Here is an 18,825-nt window from a genome sequence, read left to right as displayed (position 1 = left end):
TACATCTCATTTTCATGCATGCAGTTATTCAACAAATATGTCGTGGCCTGCCAGGCCCGGGATGCATGGGGATTGAAACAGACTCAGCCCCTTCTCCTCATGCAGCTTACTGTCACTCTTACGTGAAATCACCCAACTTCTAAGTCCCTGCCTTTGCTCTGTTCCTACAGACGCGCACGTGTGTGTGTTTGTATGTGTGTGTATGTGTATAGATATGTATATGTATGATTGTATATGTATATGTCTGTGCACACATGTGCACATATGCACACACACACACATCTTTTACAGCACAGACTACATTAGACTCATGATTTGTTGGTAAATTTTTCTCTTCCTTAAGACTGTGAGCCCTTCACACTCAGGGATCACACCTCATTATTCCATTATTATGATTAGATCACCCAGTACTTTCCTTATAGCAGAAGTTCAAATAAACATCTGTTGAATAGACAAATGATGGAATGTCAGAAGGAAAAGATGCTCTTGGAGGCAGTTTAGCTCCATTCTTTCATTTTGCAAGTGAGAAAACTAAAACTCAGGTGAATTAAACCGCTTCTTGGGACCATAGTGCCTTTATACAGGGAACAATGTGGTCTCCCAACTTCAGAGTCAAAAGTGGGAGTGTTTCACATTTTAAACACAGTTTCTGGTTTTAAGTAACTGTATTTCGCATTTTATAAGAATTTTAAGTGGTTAAAATACAGTATATGGGAAGTGACTAAGACATTGGGTTTTTAAGTCAGACAGATTGGGAATAAAATTCTGGCACCGTTTGACCTTCGGCAAGTTATTTTCACCTCTGAGTCTCACTTTCCTTCCCGGTAAAATGGAGCTGCCCCTGTGTGCCTGCCCCAGCATGCTGGGGAGATGTCAAAAGCATGGGGCTTAACCCTTAGAAAATGTGTAGTAGGTGTAAGCTATCATTTTTTATCATTATTATTTTGCCATTAATTTAAATGATACCTGAAAAACAGCATTGGCTATGGGTTTAGAGGTTCTAGTCTAACCACAGCTATCTTCAAGAGGTCTCCACAATTGTCGCCATCTTAAATCAGTCACAACAAACCCCTCGAGTTACGGAGACACTCGGCTGTCTTTCTGTCAGAAGCTTCGGGTGCAGTGTTACTCTTGCCACAGGACTCACCTACAGGAATTGAAGAGCTGGCAGGTGCTGAGCACAAGGGAACCAATGCATTCCAAAGGATGATGGCAAGCCCAGTATCGCAGAGAGAGTGACTCAGCTGCTGTTACCGAACTAGTAGAACCTGCTTTTAATGGCCAGAAGATGTTCATCTCCTGAGGCTTGGTTAGTATGCTGAACAATCCTTTTTTCATGCATGAAAATGGAAATGTAAAGGTTAGAACACTATGGTTAAGAATGGTTTTAAACAATATTTTATGGCATCTGAAAGCAACCCTTTTATCTTTTACATCTTCACTTTTTATTGTCTGGGCTTTTATGAGCTGTGTGCTTGAACTAGACCCAAATCCTGGGTGCCACACTCAAAATCATATGGTACATCTGTTTCTCTGACCGAGGATGTGGTGGGATTCTGCATATCAAACTCTTGCTCCCACCCCGAAATCAGCACGCTCACATTCCATGGAAGAAAAGGAAAATAGTGCACCCATACTCTCTCCGAAAAAAGGCAGCCTTGGTCACATTCCATGGGGCATAGGACAGGGTGCAGCTAGAGTCGCCAGGAGGACCCTTGACATCGTATTCACTGTCTAGAGCTCCCTGTATGGGCATTCACCTCTCCGAGGAATTGTCAGTGCTGGTGAGCACAAGAGCCCTAGCATTACCGTAGATGATTCGCAGTACCTTGTGTGGACCCTGAACTTGGCTGGCACTTTCTAGGCAAAAGGGGACACACTATCACCATTTCAAAAATCAAGCAAATGCCTTTTAGCCTTTTTCTAAATAGAGGATGGATATTTGAACAAAAACATTATTAATTATTTTAAATTAGTAGAATGTTAAGGGAAACATACATTGAAGCAAAAACTACAGTGATAGGAGTCCTGCTCTTATTTATGGAACTAAGTAAACTTTGTCTGGTACATGCAATATTCTCTTCCAAAAGGAATTTGTATTTATAAAAATTTTGTGCCAAAAGTTAACTGAGAGCCATCAGCTGTGTCTTGTCTGCATGTTTCAGTGATGTGATCCAGCATTCACCCAAACCATACTATAATGGCTGGGTGAAATGTGAGAAACAAGCAGTTGGGGAATGCAAATGGAACCATTGAGAACTGTGTAGCTGGCATATAGGGCAAATTGAAAGATGTGGTTGGAAATTATACTGGAAAGGTATGTGGGTGAAACTATGAAAGGTTTTGAATGTCAAGCTAAAAAGAAAAGTCTAGAATTAACACTTGAAACAATAGGGGGCCTTTGAAGTTTTTGAATGGATCTGTTTCTTGAGCTCACAGGGGCCAGCCTACTCCTGCCTCTTCTAACCTCACTGAGGGCCCTCACACTCACCTGCGATCAGTAAAAGCAAGCCCTACCCCTAGTTTCAACTACTGTGCCTGAATTGGTCAAGTGAACACCTGCGGGATATTTTTGTGTTCTCTGGTTCTCAAGTCCATCAGACGCCCTGTTGCCACCCTCTGTTTTCTGCTACGTAGACACTAATACCATGTGGGTCTTGTGGCCCCTGATGGTTTATCATTAGTCCTTCCATTTGGGAGTTTGTAGGAATACCTACAGATTACAGATGTAGATTGGCTCTGAGCTAACCTCTGTTGCCAATCTTCCTCTTTTTTTTTCCTTTTTTTCTCTTTTCTCCTCAAAGCCCCAGTACATATGTGTATATCCTAGTTACAAGTCATTCTAGTTCTTCTATGTGGGATACGTCCACACCATGGCTGGATGAGCAGTGTGTAGGTCTGCGTCCAGGATCCAAACCAGACAACAGAGAGCCACCAAAGTAAAGTGTGCAAACTCACCCACTCAGCCCCGGGGCCAGTCCCTCAGCTGTCCTTTTTGAATGTAGGAATTTGGAGAGATTTTAAAAGATGTATCCACTGCTATTTTCCCAGAACCTAGAATTGGGTTTTGTTTTATTTTTTGGTGGCAATCAAGAAATAGGTGAACTCCATACCTGGTTTGACCTAGAACAGAATGGGATAATGAGAAAATATAGGATGATGAAACAATACATTTTTAAAAATAAATTCAAAAAAAGAAGGAGCTCAGGCCTAGAGGTGCCCATGATAAGGGCAGCCCCTGAGACAGAAAAGAGGGGTCCGTGAGGGTTTTGGAAAGTCACTGGGGAGCTGTCATCTGGTTTAATCCAGGCAGGAGCTCTTGAGTCACAATGACTGTCCCCTTGGTGATGAGTGGCAGGGTGATTTCTTCTTGCCATAACGTCTCCTCGGGATGTCCCAAAATCTCCAGATAAGAGTTCAGACCCGGCTTTTATGATCAGTACATAGAGAGGAGGCCATGGCCTGAAGACCAATGGTATGTGAATAGATATGAAAAAATGGGAGTTGAACAGGATCAGCCTTATAATGGTGAAGTGAATTCCACAAGATGAAAATGGCCATGCTGGTGGGACTGCCCTAGGAGGGAGTCCTAGCACGGGAATGGAGGGAGGCGGCTACTTACCTGTCACGGAGGGAGTGTGTTCCCCCTTGTGGGAAACGTCTGTCCTAACATGAGATGCCTGCTGAGGACCTTCTTTCCTCCTCTGGAGTCCCAGGCCCTGAAATGAAGCATGAGTGCCTCTAACTCTCCTTGGCTGTCTGTGAGGAAAGCCTTTCCAGGGCATGAAATGAGTTCATCTCTTTCTCCTGTTCGTGAAGCAAAGTCCTGAGAATTTTTCAAAACCTTACAACATGAGAGAAACCTTAAATTACGCTGTGAGCTGAATGAAAGACTCTCTCTCCTCTTCATAACCTTGATCTGTGAGACAGAAAGGCAACTGCATGGAGACAAAATAATGCAAACCAAGCCAGAACTCTGGCCTCCCAGCAGGCCGACACACAGCACAAGGGCAGGACGCACTACCTGAGAAAGTGGCCTGACACCCGGTGATGAGGCACATTGAGGCAAAGCAGCAGGGGGTCAGCGGACTTTTTCAGCCATGAGGCTTACCCCAGACACCTTCCAGGCTGTGGCCAGAGTCGGTCTTGGCAAAATCATTAAGTGAAGAAAGTGCCATTGGGCTGTCCCTTGTGCTACCCCATTCAAGGCCTCCCCCATTCTCCTCTCAGTGACATCTCTTTCCTGTTGACTTTAGGAGCCACTGAGTTTATGCCTTGAAGGGACATCAGAGCACAGACTTTGAAACCAGGGACTTTGGGAATGTTTCTTAGCTTCTCTGAGCCTAAGTTCCCTCATCTATAAAATGGGAAGAATGCTTAGCTTACTATTGCTACAAACATAAACAAGATATATCCATATGTAGGGAGACCTCTCACCTCTGTTGATGTAAGACATTCCCAGTTTCTGCCTTGTGGCCCTGGCACCACATCCAATTAGCACCTCCTTTCACTCTCAAAAGCATCCCAGTTTGGAGGGTCAATTCTGTGGTCATTCCATATGTAAAGCTCCTAACACAAAACCTGGCAAAGAATAAGCCACAGGCCTTCCTCAACCCTTTCCCACCAAATGTCGTTGCAGAAACTTCCGTCTCATTGAAGTGTAAATGTTTGACAATATTTAAATGTCAGCCCTGCCAGAAATCTTAAACTAAAAAGATACATCTCTTGTGGCAGAATCTCAGTTATGTGTGTGTTTGCTGGGAAGATATTGGGAGAGGAGGGTGGTTGGTGGCCGTCACACCTCTCATGCATAAGACTGACCCCCAGTGGCCACTGTGAGCTTTGTGAGTATTTTCAAGAATGAACCGTCACCCCTGACCCCACTAGCCCATACCCTAGCATAAATGGCTAGACTCTGTCAGAAGGTAGGGGGTCTGAGCCTAAAGGTGGGGTCTCCAGGCAGTTCTCTCTCCTCCAGGTGGTTCAAAGTTTTCTCTCTGAACAGGGGTTGCTGATGCTCCCTGCACCCCAGGACCACAGGGACATAGTGCACAACAAGCTGAAATCCTCCAGGAAGTGGATGTCTGATCCTGGAGATAGGGATTACCAGGGGCGAGTGACACTCTAAGGAAACCAAGCCTTACAAAGCAAACACGACATATTTTAAAATACTAAGTTAACAGTTTACTGCACAGCTATCCAGTCATTAAACAAACATATGAAAGTCCACCATGGGCCAGGCCCTGGAGGCCTGGTGGTCCCCAACTCGTCAGCAAGATAGCCAAGATCATGAGGATGAGGGGGCAGAAGAGGCCAGGGCCACATGGGACGGGAGTGAAACTCCCTGATCAGCGGCAGATGCTGCAGTCGATTTTTAAACTTCCCCACCCAGACTCTGCTTTTTCCATTAAAAAAGTAAATGTTATATTGTTTAAATCATATATGTTCATTATGTAAAAATTGAAAAACATATATAAATTAAAAGAAGTGAAATGCTAATCTCAATCCCACCAGGTAAATATAACCACGATTAACGTTTGGTGTTTTTCCTATTCACATTCTTTCTAGCCTTAGTTGTCTTTGTTCTTTCCTTTTTTAAATGCTTATGACCCTAATGAAGATAAAATTTAATATTTATTTCTTCTGATTACAAAAGTACATATATTTATTGTAGAAAAGGTGAGAAATCTTCCAAATCCATAGGATAGAATAAAAACCATCCACAGCTTGTCAACCACACATAACTACTAGTGATGTTTTAAAATGAATTGTACCAGATTGTTAAAAACTATCAACACACCATTTTTCTGATAGGGGTCATTGTTGTTGTACTGTAGGAATTGAGAAAATAATGTACGTAATCTTTTGGTGCTTGATTTATTCACTTAACAGATTATTTAAAAGCTACTATTAATGAAATTTCTTCTATAAACAGCTCTATAATGTCTGTATGGCACACCATCAATGGATATAAAATTATTTCATCCTCTAAGTGGACATTCAGCTTCTGTGTATACCTTTGTTTTTTGCTTGTTTGTAATTTTCAGTTTATTCATTTAATAATTCTTTGCTGAATGTCCACTACGTGCCAGAAACTGTCCTAGGTTCTCATGACATGAGAAACAAGATAAAGGTCTCTGTTCACTCTTTTTTGGTGGCAGTGAAGATTGGCCCTGAGCTAACATCTGCTGCCTATCCTCCTCTGTTTGCTAAGGAAGACTGGCCCTGAGGTAACATCCATGCCCATCTTCCTCTACTTTATATGTGGAACACCTGCCACAGCATGGCTTGATAAGCAATGCAAAGGTCTGTGCCTGGGATCTGAACCAGCGAACCCCAGGCTGCTGAAGCAGAACACGTGAACTCAGATGCTACACCACCAGGCCAGCCCCTCTGTTCACTTTAAACAGGTTTCTCTGAATACGTCTTAGATTATTTCCTTAGAATCCATTTCTAGAGGTAGAAACATTGGACTGAAGGGTCACAGATTTAATTTATACTCCCACAAGGGCAATATAAAAGTGCCTTTTCCTCTCACAAATAATGACTTTTTAACAGCCTTTGGGTTTAGGAGAAGGGCAATAATTGGTAGAAAGCCTGAAAGTGAAGTGCTAGGAGGCGTGCACTACTTCAAATCTACCAGGAATAAAAGACAAACCTTTCTATTAATCTCAAAGCAATAAAACAGAAGCCGTGGCTGAGCGCTCAGCTCCAGAGCCACACTGACTGACCTTTACTCCTGCCTCTGCCACCACCAGGGAGTGGCTTTGGGAAAGTGAGTCAGCCTTTCTGTGCCTCAGTTTCCTCATCTGTAAAAGGGGAATAATAATCATCCCCCCCCCAGCCCCCCCACCAAAGGGCCGTTGTGGTGATTAGATGAGTTAAAAACACATGAAGGACTTAGACCAGTGCCTAGCATGAATGAAGTACTCCTTATGTGATTTTTTTAATAAAGTCTAATCTATCTAACTTTCTATAGCACGACTATCAGGCAAAGCAAAGTAAATCTAGTTCTCCAATTTCCAAAGAAGATTTTAACTTGTTGATCCAGAAAAGTTCAAAGCAATATCAAAAATTAGATTAGAATCCAAATGAAACTTGAGTTTTATCTCCTTTTCATCACTTCCTACATAGCCCAGCTCTTCATGTAGGTCCTGAGGGCTATCACCAAGCCCTCCTTGGTCCCACGAGGACAGAATATTCTCTGTCTCTTCAGTCTGAACACGGCCATCTTTCCATTGACACAAAGAACCACAGAGCTCTGGGAGAAATCTCCTGTCTGGGGCTTTTATTCTGAAGAAATGCTCTAAATTCAATTGTCTAAAGCTCTCAGTGCCATTGGCTCGCAGGAAAGTGCCAAAATCTGGAAAGATGTGGCATTTTGAGTTATGCAACCAACTACCCACAGAAGGCGGATTTCAACGGGAGCTGTAGCTGACCATGAATTCTGACGTGTGTTCTTTGGTGATTAATGACATCAGGGAAAACAAGCCAGCGGGCACCAACGTTAAGAGAGAAAGCTATTTTAAACCTCCCCCATTCTAATTAAATATTTCTTCTTATAACACTTGCAACCTAAAAATAGGTTTGATCTGTCCATTGGGGGCCACTTCAAGTTGACAGGAGACGTTTAATTAGATTGCCTCAAGCAGGAATGTTATTCTCCAAGGTTTTTGATCCTGGCGTTCACTCCAGGACTGAAGTCTAACTTACACGTGTATGCGATGCCTGCTAAAGTGGAAGATAGTATTTTCTACAAAATTCTAACACCAGAGGAGGATGGAAGAAAGGCACATTTATACTAGGCCCCTTATAAATCCAGCAACTGGTGATCACAAATATATTTAACCCTTTAACACAGAAAGTGTTTCATATGCTTGGACTCCAATTCAACACAGAAGCAACAATAGTGTACCTGGCATGAATACTTAAAGGAATAGAGACACTGCGTACGTCACTCCCTCAAGGCATCATTTTGACTGTGTTAGGTCAATTTAGTCAACCAACTGGCAGATAATTCATTAAACTACTGGCCATTTGGCAACCTAGACTGCTGGTATATTTAACCAACACACCACTAACGGACGTGGAGAATGTCTCCAATGTAACAGCTTTGCTTTATATCCTTTTGTATTCATTCAGTCATCCATTCGTTCAACCAGTTCTTATCACGTGCCTATTAGGAGCACACAAACAGTGAGTGAGTTAGACAGAGTCCCCATCCTAATGGTGATAAAAATCTAGAAAACTCTCCAAATACTGCAAGAATCTCAATTTCTAGAAGTAAACTGTTGAGTTGGGGCTTTGGATGGACACAGTCATGTTGCCTCACCAATAGTTGACCACACAGTTACCATCATCTGTTTTATCATTGGCAATTTGACAGGCAGAATATGGAATCTCAGGGTTGTTTGTGGGGAGTTTTTTATTACTAATAAGATTGGACATTTTTTCAAATATTTGTTGGCTAGTGGAACTTATTTTGTGAGTCATCTGCTTAGGTCCTTCAATCATTTTTCTATTAACATCTTTATATATACAACTCTATATATTCTCTATACATTTTTCAATTGGGTTTTTTCCTCGAGAATTATTTTATACATTAAAGAAATTAGCCCTGCTTAACATCACTAATCATTAGGGAAATGCAAACCAAAATCACAATGAGATATCACCTCACACCTGTTACAATGGCTATTATCAAAAAACACAAGAAGTAAGTGTTGGAGAGGATGTGGAGAAAAGGGGACCCTTGTGCACTGTTGTTGGGAATGTAAACTGGTGTAACCACTATGGAAAACAGTACAGAGGATCCTCAAAAAATTAAAATAGAACTACCATACAATCCAGCAATCCCACTTCTGGGTATTTATCCAAAGGAAATTAATCACTGTCTTGAAGAGATAGCTGTACTCCCATGTTGATTGACACATTATTCAATAGCTGAGGTATGGAAACAACCTCAGTGTTCAACAATGAATGAATGGATCAAGAAAATGTGGTACATGTATATACAATGGGGTATTATTTGGCCTTAAAAAAGGAAGGAAATCCTGTCATTTGAGACAACATGGATGAACGTAAAGGGCATTATGCTAATTGAAATAAGCCAGACAGAGAAAGTCAAATACTGTATGGTTTCCAACTGAGAAAAAATATTTGCAAACTATATATCCGACAAAGGGTTAATCTCCATAGTATATAAAGAACTCACACAACTCCACAACAAAAAATCAAACAACCCAATCAAAAAATGGGTAGGGGATATGAACAGACATTTCTCCAAAAAAGATATATGGATGGCCAATAGGCACATGAAAAGATGCTCATCATCACTGATCACCAGGGAAATGCAAATCAAAACTACACTAAGATATCACCTTACACCCATTAGAATGGCTAAAATAACCGAAACAAAAAATAACAAATGTTGGAGAGGTTGTGGAGAAAAAAGAACCCTCATACACTGCTTGTGGGAATGCAAATTGGTGCAGCCACTATGGAAAACAGTATGGAGATTTCTCAAAAAATTAAAAATAGAAATACCATATGACCCAGCCATCCCATTACTTGGTATCTATCCAAAGAACTTGAAATCAGCATGCACCCCTATGTTCACTGCAGCATATTCACAATAGCCAAGACGTGGAAGCAACCTAAGTGCCCATCGACTGATGATTGGATAAAGAAGATATTGGATATATATACAATGGAATACTACTCAGCAATAAAAAAGGATAACATCGTCCCATTCACAACAACATGGATGGACCTTGAGGGTATTATGTTAAGTGAAATGAGCCATATAGAGAAAGAAAATCTCTGTATGACTCCACTCATAGGTGGAAGTTAAACACATAAACAAAGAGAATAGATTAGTGGTAACCAGGGGGAAAGGGGGAATAGGAGGGTAGGCACAAAGGGTGAAGTGGTGCACGTACAATATGACTGACAAATGATAATGTACAACTGAAATTTCACAAGATTGTAAACTATCATAACCTCAATAAAAAATAAAATAGAAAAAAACTACTGTATGGTATCATTCATATGAGAAGCCTACAAAACAAAGTCAAACTCATAGAAACAGAGAGTAGAAAAGTGGTTGCGAGGGGCTGGGGGGTGGGAGAAATAAGGAGAGGTTGGTAAAAGGGTACAAACTTTCATTTATAAGATGAGTAAGGTCTGAGGACCTAATGTATAACATGGTGACTATAGTTGATATACATCATATTGAATAATTAAAATATGCTAGAGAGTAGAATTTAAATGCTGTCACCTACAAAAAGGGTAAATAAAAAATTTTTTAATAAATTAACCCTTTTGTCAGCAATTAATTCTATGAGGTTGCAGTTTCTCATGATTTTCTTTAAGAGCTGTTTTTTTGGCTGTGCTGAAGATTTTTTTAACTCTTACGTAATTGTCTTTGTATTTATGTTTCTGCCTTCAGCAACATGTTTAGAGACATTCACATTTCCCAAACTATGTGTTTTAAATGTTCACCCATCTTTTCTCCTTGCTTAAATCTTTAACTCATCCAGGATTTTGATATGATGTGAGAGGTAGAATCTAGTTATACTTTTTCCCAAATTCAACAAGTTTCTTGAATTTTCTTTAAACTTTCCAAATGTTTCTATTGGTGTCCAGAGACACAGACCAAATGGGGCCTCATTCAGCAGTCCAAAGCATCAAATGACCGCCAATGAAATGACCGCAAGGCAATAAACAGGTCCCATCAAAAATTATGGAGGAGCAAGCCAAATATTTTCCCTCTGAGAGTATTATTAAGGCAAGCATTTTGTCTCAGTTATATCAGGGGGACAAACACTATTAGACAAATTTGGAGAAATATTTATTCTGAGCCAGTCATCAAGAAAGATAAAGACTAAAAGGGATACAAATGATACAAATGCCAGGTGGGATTGAAGGGTTGATTCTGATTTTTAAAGATCAAAAATAACTTTCCTCATAAATATACATCAGTGTTAATTTATTCAGATGTGAACTCCCTGTACCAGGACAAAAGGTCCATGACCTTTTCATGGGTTAGAGTTCTGACAATTTGGCTGGGTTACCAGTTTGGAGGATGTGCACAGGGAGCTATGACTTCTGCTTGACTTGGAAGCATCTCTGGGCCCAGAAAATACAGATCATGGGTGGTCAATTGTTGTTCTGTCTAGAGGCTAGGGATGGACTTAATGTCAGGGATTCTTATTGACAGGTCTTCAGATGCCCATCTCTAAGATTGTCTCTTCTTTGTTCCTTTACTCCTTGTTTTCAGAAACACAATGCTCCCATGTTTGAGATATGTCCAATTAGCTCCAGAGATAGTCTCCTCTGCCTTCTTTCAGTCCTCATATATTTAGTGAGCATTTTCTACATGCCAAGAACTGTTATACAGTTGGGATATTCTGATGGACAAAACAGACTGGCCCCTGGCCTCATGGGGCTCACATTCTAGAATAGGGATTGGCAAACTACAGTCTTCAGGCCATCTTTGTCTCACTGTATATTTCTGTATAGTCCAAGAGCTAAGAATGGTTTTCATCCTTTTTTTTTTTTTTTATGAGGAAGATTGTCCCTGAGCTGACATCTGTGCCAGTTTTCCTCCGTTTTCTATATGGGATGCCTCCACGGCATGGCTTGATGAGCAGTGTGTAGGTCCATCCCCAGGATCTGACCACAAGAAGCCCCAGGCCACTGCCAAAGCAGAGCGTGTGAACTCAACCACTATGCCACTTGGCCAGGCCTGGTTTTTACATTTTTTAAGTTTTTTTTTTAAATCAAAAAGAGAATATTTCATGATGTGAAAATCATATAGATTTCAAAGTTCAGTGTCTAAAGTGTGGGAACACAGCCACATTCATTCATTCACATATTGTCTAATTGTGCTCTTTCACACTGAAACAGCAGAGTTGAATCATTGTGACAGAGACTGTATGGTCACAGAACTTAAAATATTTTCTATCTGGCCCTTACTGAAAAGGTTTACTGTTTAGAAGGCAGACTAAACAGGAAAATAAGAGAACGACAGACTCAGAAAGACACTCTGGAGGACATCACTGGGGTGAGGCACTGATGGGGGGGCCAGGGAAGGTGTCACTGGAAAGATGATTTGAACTGAGACTCTGAGGACAAAAATTCGCTTGTGAAGGGGCATGGGGAAAAAATTCCAGGCAGTAGAAGTAACCAGTACAAAGTCCCTGAAGCAGGAAGAGTCAGAAAGCCAGCATGTGCTAGGACAAGTGGGAAGGAGAGGCAGGGAGGCCAATGAGATGAGATGAGTTAGGCAGGACCTGATCAATCCCATCATAGGAGGAAGACTAGGAGCAGAGGGTGACTGACTGCTCCAGTAGCCCAGGAGAGAAATGAGGGGGCCCAGACCAGAGTGGCGGCATGGAAAAGCAGACACTGGATAGAGTCAAGATATGTTTTGGAGCTGGAAGCCCGCAAGATTTAGTGCTGGATTGGATGTGGGGAAAGGGAACGTTGAGGGTGGGGGCTGGATGACCGACTTAAACGAGGCAGTTGGTGGTACCGTTGCTGAGATGGGGAGGACTAGGGAGTTAGTTTGCAAAGGAGTAGGGGGAGAAATCAAGAACTTGTCTTTAAGATGCCCAAGGAAAGATGCCAAATGGGGTTGGATCTAAGGGTCTGCAACTCAGGGGAGAGGTTGTGGACAGAAATAGGAACTCTAACAAGCCTACCCTCTGAGGTCGTGTGTTTAAGGAGAATCACCCTGAAGATCCCACTCACGAAGGGCCGCTTCCCTGCCCAAGGCCACGGGGCTCCTGTGGCCAGCAGCAGCCAGATGCTGTAAGTATGCCCCACCCCTTCCAACCAGAGGAAGGCTCCATATGTATCCATTTGACCATCTGACAAACCTTTATGAGCATCTTTTCAGTTCCATTATATCCTCCGGTCACACATGTCAGTACTGCCCCCTGGCCCGAGGCATGAAGCAGGGCTCCTGGAGGGAAGATGAGTTTTCATTATAAGAGGTCACCACACCTCATTATACGGAGCTCGCGAAAAATATTTCCTGTTCAACTTGAAGCGACTCTGAGCCTTTGAAAACCTACCTCCCACTTTCAGCATTTCCTCAGCTTGGAAATGCCCAGGCAGTTAGGTTGACAAGAGGGCTCCCTGGACTTCTGGGAGCATTTTGACTCTTTGGGTCACTGAAAAACTATAAGCAAGGTCACCTCTCAGGCAACACTGGCACAGGCTCCCCGTCTCATTGGCAAACCCCATCTTGTAAGTGTGCAAGCATAAAATTACCCAATTTGTACCCCAGAGATAGCCTGTGTGTTCCTTCAGGCTGTGAGAACCTCTCAAAATCAGTTTTACTCGAAGTGTCCACCAGCTCCCAAGGTCCTGTGTAGACCCAAAGGTATCTAATCCCTACCCCCACTGAATGGCACCAGGTGAAGACATTCCAAGTGCCAGTAAAACCTCCAAGGGACTGTCTTGATAAAATTCAATGTTTCACATGCTGTCATGGAAATACCACTGGCTCAAATCTTGAAGGTGCAGTTCCTAGACTGCTTCTTCCAGCAGCTGGCTGTTTGGGCCCAGAGAAGGTCTCAGGCTCCCCATATGCAACAGGAAGGAGCCTAGTCTCTATTTCAGAGGCATCTGATGAGCATTGGCAGGTGCTGTGCTAGGCCCTGGGGAGACAGACATGGGTAGACAGGTGCCTGCCCTCAAGGAGACCAGAGTCTAAGTTGGATCTTTGCTCAATGTGGCATGAGCACAAAGATTGTAGCCATCGTCAGCAGTTCACGTGCTAGGCTAGCAATGCTCAGTGCTAAGCACATTACATGAGTGTCTTCATTTCACTCAGCACCTCTACGAAGGAGGCACTTCTCCTACCCCTTTTTAACAGATGGGGAAACTGAGGTTTAGAGAGAATAAGTGACTTATCCAACAAGGTCACGTACACAACAAGAGGCAAAGCCAGGACTCAATCCCAGGCAGGATGAATTCCTGGTGCCCTCGCTCTTCAATGCTCCAAGGGCCTCTCAGTCAAATACATCTTCCCAGAGAGGTTTCATCCTGCAATTCCAGTGCCAACTTTCAGTAAGCCTGTGACTGGAGGCCCCCGGCTGTTTTGTAAGGACTGATACTTACATGTTCTGTCACCTTCTCAGTGTCTCTGGACCTCAGCTTCCCCAAAAGTAGCTCAGAATGTCCAATATAGGAGGAGCCATCAAGGAAAATCCTGTCATTCTCACAGATGGGGGAAATTGAGGTAGGGAGCTGTGGAAGGACTTGGTCAAAGTCTCCCGAGAATGAGCAGGAGAGCGTGCCAGGATCTCAGTGGAAGACCAGCCTCATGGTTGAATTCTTCTCCACTACACCTCTCAGGCTTTATACTATCTTTAAACAGAGGAGAATACTGGGGCCCAGATGAAGGAACCAGCCTAACCCAGGTCCCCCAGTCAGAAAGCAGCAGTGTGAGGACTGGAAACCATTTATTGCTGGAGGCAACATGGAGACCAGTCGAGAGTGTGGAATTGGTTGGCATTGGGTTCAGAACTTTCTAGCTATGTGACCTTAGGCAACTGACCTGATACCTGCAAATGGGAACAATTATAGCGGCACCTTCATCAGGCTATTGTGAGGATAAGGGTTGAGCACACGCCTGGCAAACAGTAACCCTGGCAAATATTTATCAAGCACCTACTATGTGCCAGGAACAATTTCAAGTGCTTTTATCCTTCTTAACAACCTACTGAGTAGGTCTAATTATGCCATTTTTCAGATGGGCAAATTGTAGTAAGTCACTCATTCCAATCACTCAGCTGTTAACTGGTGTAGTCAAGATTCAAACCTGTGCAGCCCAGCTCCAGACACCTGAACTCCTCCTTGCCAAGCTGTGCTCCTGTCTGCACCCGCGCTCAGTGTTGTCATAAAGCAGACCTCCAAAAGGCACAGTCAGCATCCTTTCCACCACAAAGCAAGGTTGTCCTTTAAGCAAAGCTGTGGGAAAAGCAGGGGAAGAAGCCACGGACATGGATGGGTGGGTCAATCTGTGCAGGGAGGCAGGAGGCAGCATTCCCAGGACTGAAGGAGGACGAAATGCCCAGGAAGCCTCAACAGCCCAGAGGGCCAGTGAGAAAAGGCCTGGATCCCCATTCTCACAGCCCTTCTTCAGATGAACCCACTGGGGAAAAAGCAAGTTGGGTGGGCTTTGTAGTGTGGCCAAGATGTGGGGAGAGCCCGGCTTCTGCAGATTCCACAGAAGCAAGCTTTCTGTAGCTCTGAAGCTACAGGACCAATATCATTTAAAGGAGCCGAGCTTGCCTACCACATCTTGTATTATTTGTCTTCTTTCTAGCGGCTTTTCCCTTCTTCAGAACTGGATTATGTTATAGCTGTTCTTCTAGTTCATTCCATTCTCATTGCTGATTTGCTCAGGCTCTTGGCTCATCAATGTGCTTTAAAGAATGAATAGAAAACTGCATCACTTGCATCCCACTTGTCACATTTTCTTAAAGAAAGGGGCACAGACATTAGATTTGCACTTTTCAGGCTTTATTTTTCCCTTCTGCTTTCCTTACCAAGAGTGAAGGATAATCCATTTGGGTAACTGCTCTCTCCCCTCTAATTTCACCACCACAGCGCATGCATGAGCGCAGCCCACACAGCCACTTGTCCAGGAGGCACAGATGGACACAGACAGTGGCGATCACTTGAATAACATGGGACATTGAACCAGATAAACCCCCAGGGCTGCTGCCGATGCTAAGATGCTGTGCTTCCCACAGCATCATCTGAAGTGGGTAGGATGGGACGAGCATCCTTCTTGTGGGTGAGGAATTTGTCAATAATAATAATTAAGTTCTATCACTGTACACATAACTCATTGAACGCCTACAACAATCTTATGTGGTCAGTCTTAGTCTTATTCCTTTCACAGGGATAAGGGAACCAAGTCACAGAGAGGTTGAGTAACTGATCCAAGGTCACACAGGTGGTTCACAGCAGAGCTGGTATCTGAGCTCAGGCAATCAGGCTCCAGAATCTGTGTTCTTAAACTCTAAGCAGTGCAGCCTCTCTAAGGTCATCCAAAAAGATGAAGTGACCTATTCACAAGATAGACAGTCATGGCCTGAATCCAGCCTGTGATCTTAACAACAAACCACACTGTGTTTAGAGCTCAGAGTCCACTGATGTGATCCACACACCACACTGGATAGCAAACGCCCTTCCCAGCCTCCCCAACCTTCCATAGTGCCCTCTTCCCATTCCTACCAAAGCCCATGCTGTCTCCTGCTTCCGGAACTTTAAGCCTCCTGTCTTTCAGCCTGGCACTCACAAGCTTTCCTCTGTGCCTGGATCACCTCTACTCATCCTTCAAGACCGAACTTCAACCTCCCTGCCACCTCGACTTTCCAAATCGGATTTTGTGTCCCTCCTACATGCACACATATCAAACCCAACTCCCTCTTCTTTGGGCGTATCACAGTGATGCTGGATGGGAATAGGCATATGCCCCTTCCAGACTTTCAGCTCCAAGAGGGAAAAGCTCTGTACTTGGCATGTGACAGCATCACAATAAATTTTTAGTGTCTGGAATTTAAGGCAGGTGTGGAGCTTATAGCTGCCCAGTAGGCTTCAGGCAGAGGATTCATGAGGTCTTCTTTCAGCTCCTCTAGTTTATCATGCTGTCTCTTACCACTGGGCCTTTGCACATGCTTTGCATATGTCATAAACACCCTAATGTTCTCCCTTTTTCATCTATTTTCCTGTTCCCAGCCCAGGTTGGGTTGCCTTGTTTTAAGCTCTCATAGCTCCACGTGGTTCTTCTTCAAAGCAATGGTTCCCAAAGTGACCCCTGGACCCCTGGGAGGTCCCCAAGACTCTTTCAGGGAGTCCATGAGGTCAAAACTACTTTTATAAATCACTAATCATTAATAAAATACAGTACACCTGAAACCAATATAATCTTATATGTCAATTATATCTCAATTAAAAAAAGAAAATAGCAAATCATAGTAGATGCTCAATAAATATTCAGAAAATGAGTGAACCAAAGCCCTCTTGATGGGTCTGAGGGTCAGCGTGTGCACCCAAGACAAATCCCACCTCACCAGGCTGGCTCTAAATGCCGCGCTTGGGAAGGGGCTGGGGGAGGAAGGGGAGGAGCCTGTGTAGAGCCAACTCCACCCCTGGAACCTTCAGGCCCAACATGGGCCTTAAATGTGCAACTTCCCGTTTGCTCTGAATTTTCCCAATTTCCTACAAATGCATCCGGAACACATTAGAAAGGGGTCAGACTGGTTTGGAAAATGTTTGGGTAATTCTGGACATGGGAGTTGGAGGAGGTAGGAGCTGCAAACCTGTGGGGAAGAGCATCACCTCCCTCCCCCCACGCCCCAGCTGAGTTCAAGGTTACAGCCAGAGAGGGCTGGCCTGCCAGCCCAGGAGAGCTGCCTGGGCCTCCCCCATGCTCCCTACCATCTCGAGGCCTCTGGCTCCACCTTCAGCCCTCAGAGACCCCCTTTCAGACTTGCTTTGGTAAGGGGCACCCCCCACACACATTATCCCTCTCTCACTGCCCCTCCTGACCCAAACCACGAACGCAACTCAGGCCCAGCACCGTGAATAACAGCGGTGATGACAGTGCTCATAACCCATAAATGATTGTCCATCTGTTGGGCCCTTATGTCCCAGGTAAAGAGCTTCACCCACACACCCTCTCATTTTATCCTTTGAATAAACCCTCAAATCACATGTGCTCCTGTTCCCACTTCACAGATAAGGAAACTGAGGGGCAGAAGGGCCGCCTAACTCCCCCATGGTTATGAAGCTGAAACGCAAACCCAGAATTATCCAGCACCAAAGTTTGTTACATAAGCCCCACAGCACACCAACATCCCAGAACCATAAAATAATCGATCTAGAAGCCATTCCTTTTCTCCCAAATCAAGGAGATGCAGAAGCACCCAAGGGGCTTGAAAGCAGAGGGCAAGGTCCTATCCACTGCACCTGGCTACCTGTGACAACCAGCTCCTGTTCTAAATTCAGCCTCCTCTCCCCTCGGCTGTAGCTCCCGAATCAGATCTAGTTTTCAGATTAAATTTCCAACATTATCCCCACGAGCTAACAGGAGGTGAAGAGCTACAATGGACTCAAAAACCCACTTCTTCAGCCCGCCCCATCCCGCAGGAGGCAGGAGTACTTCAGAACAGACAGAATTTTCTAAAAACAACTTCTTTTGCTTGGACTATCCTTGAGAAATCCGGGGTTAATGTGTAACCCTGGGCATGCAGTGGAGACGAGCCCAGCCCACAGGCTCAGCGGAGCAGGGAGAAGGGAGGCCAGCCAGGGGCGCGGCCTGCTCAGAGGATAGCACGGCTCCCTAGCCCTCCAGTGGCCCTCAAAAAGGGGCCCAGATGGAAACCTGGGGAAAGGGCACAACTGTAATCATCCTCACACAAACTTTCCTAGGTCTAGACGTGTGCTGCCCCATATGGCAGCCATGAGACACCTGTGACTACTGGAATGCGGCTAGCGGGAGTCGAGACGTCCTGTGTGAAATACACTCTGATCTCAAAGACTGAGCAAAAGAAAAACATGAATTATCCCCCAAATAATGTTTATATTAATTTCATGTTGAAATGATAAATGTTTTTGACATATTGGGTTAAGTAAATTATCAGAATTAATTCCTCTCTTTCTTTTTGCTGTTTTTAACGGGCAATTAGACAATTTTAAACTCCGTAGGTGGTTGGTATTATCTTTCTATTTGACAGCACTGCCCTGGATAGAGGCATGGTCATCCCAAGAGTCCAGACCCTGCACACAGCCACCCCT

This window comes from Equus caballus, chromosome 16, assembly GCF_041296265.1.
Source record: "Equus caballus isolate H_3958 breed thoroughbred chromosome 16, TB-T2T, whole genome shotgun sequence".
Lineage (NCBI taxonomy): Eukaryota > Metazoa > Chordata > Mammalia > Perissodactyla > Equidae > Equus > Equus caballus.
The sequence above is the reverse complement of the archived record's forward strand: the minus strand, read 5'-3'. Positions refer to the sequence as shown.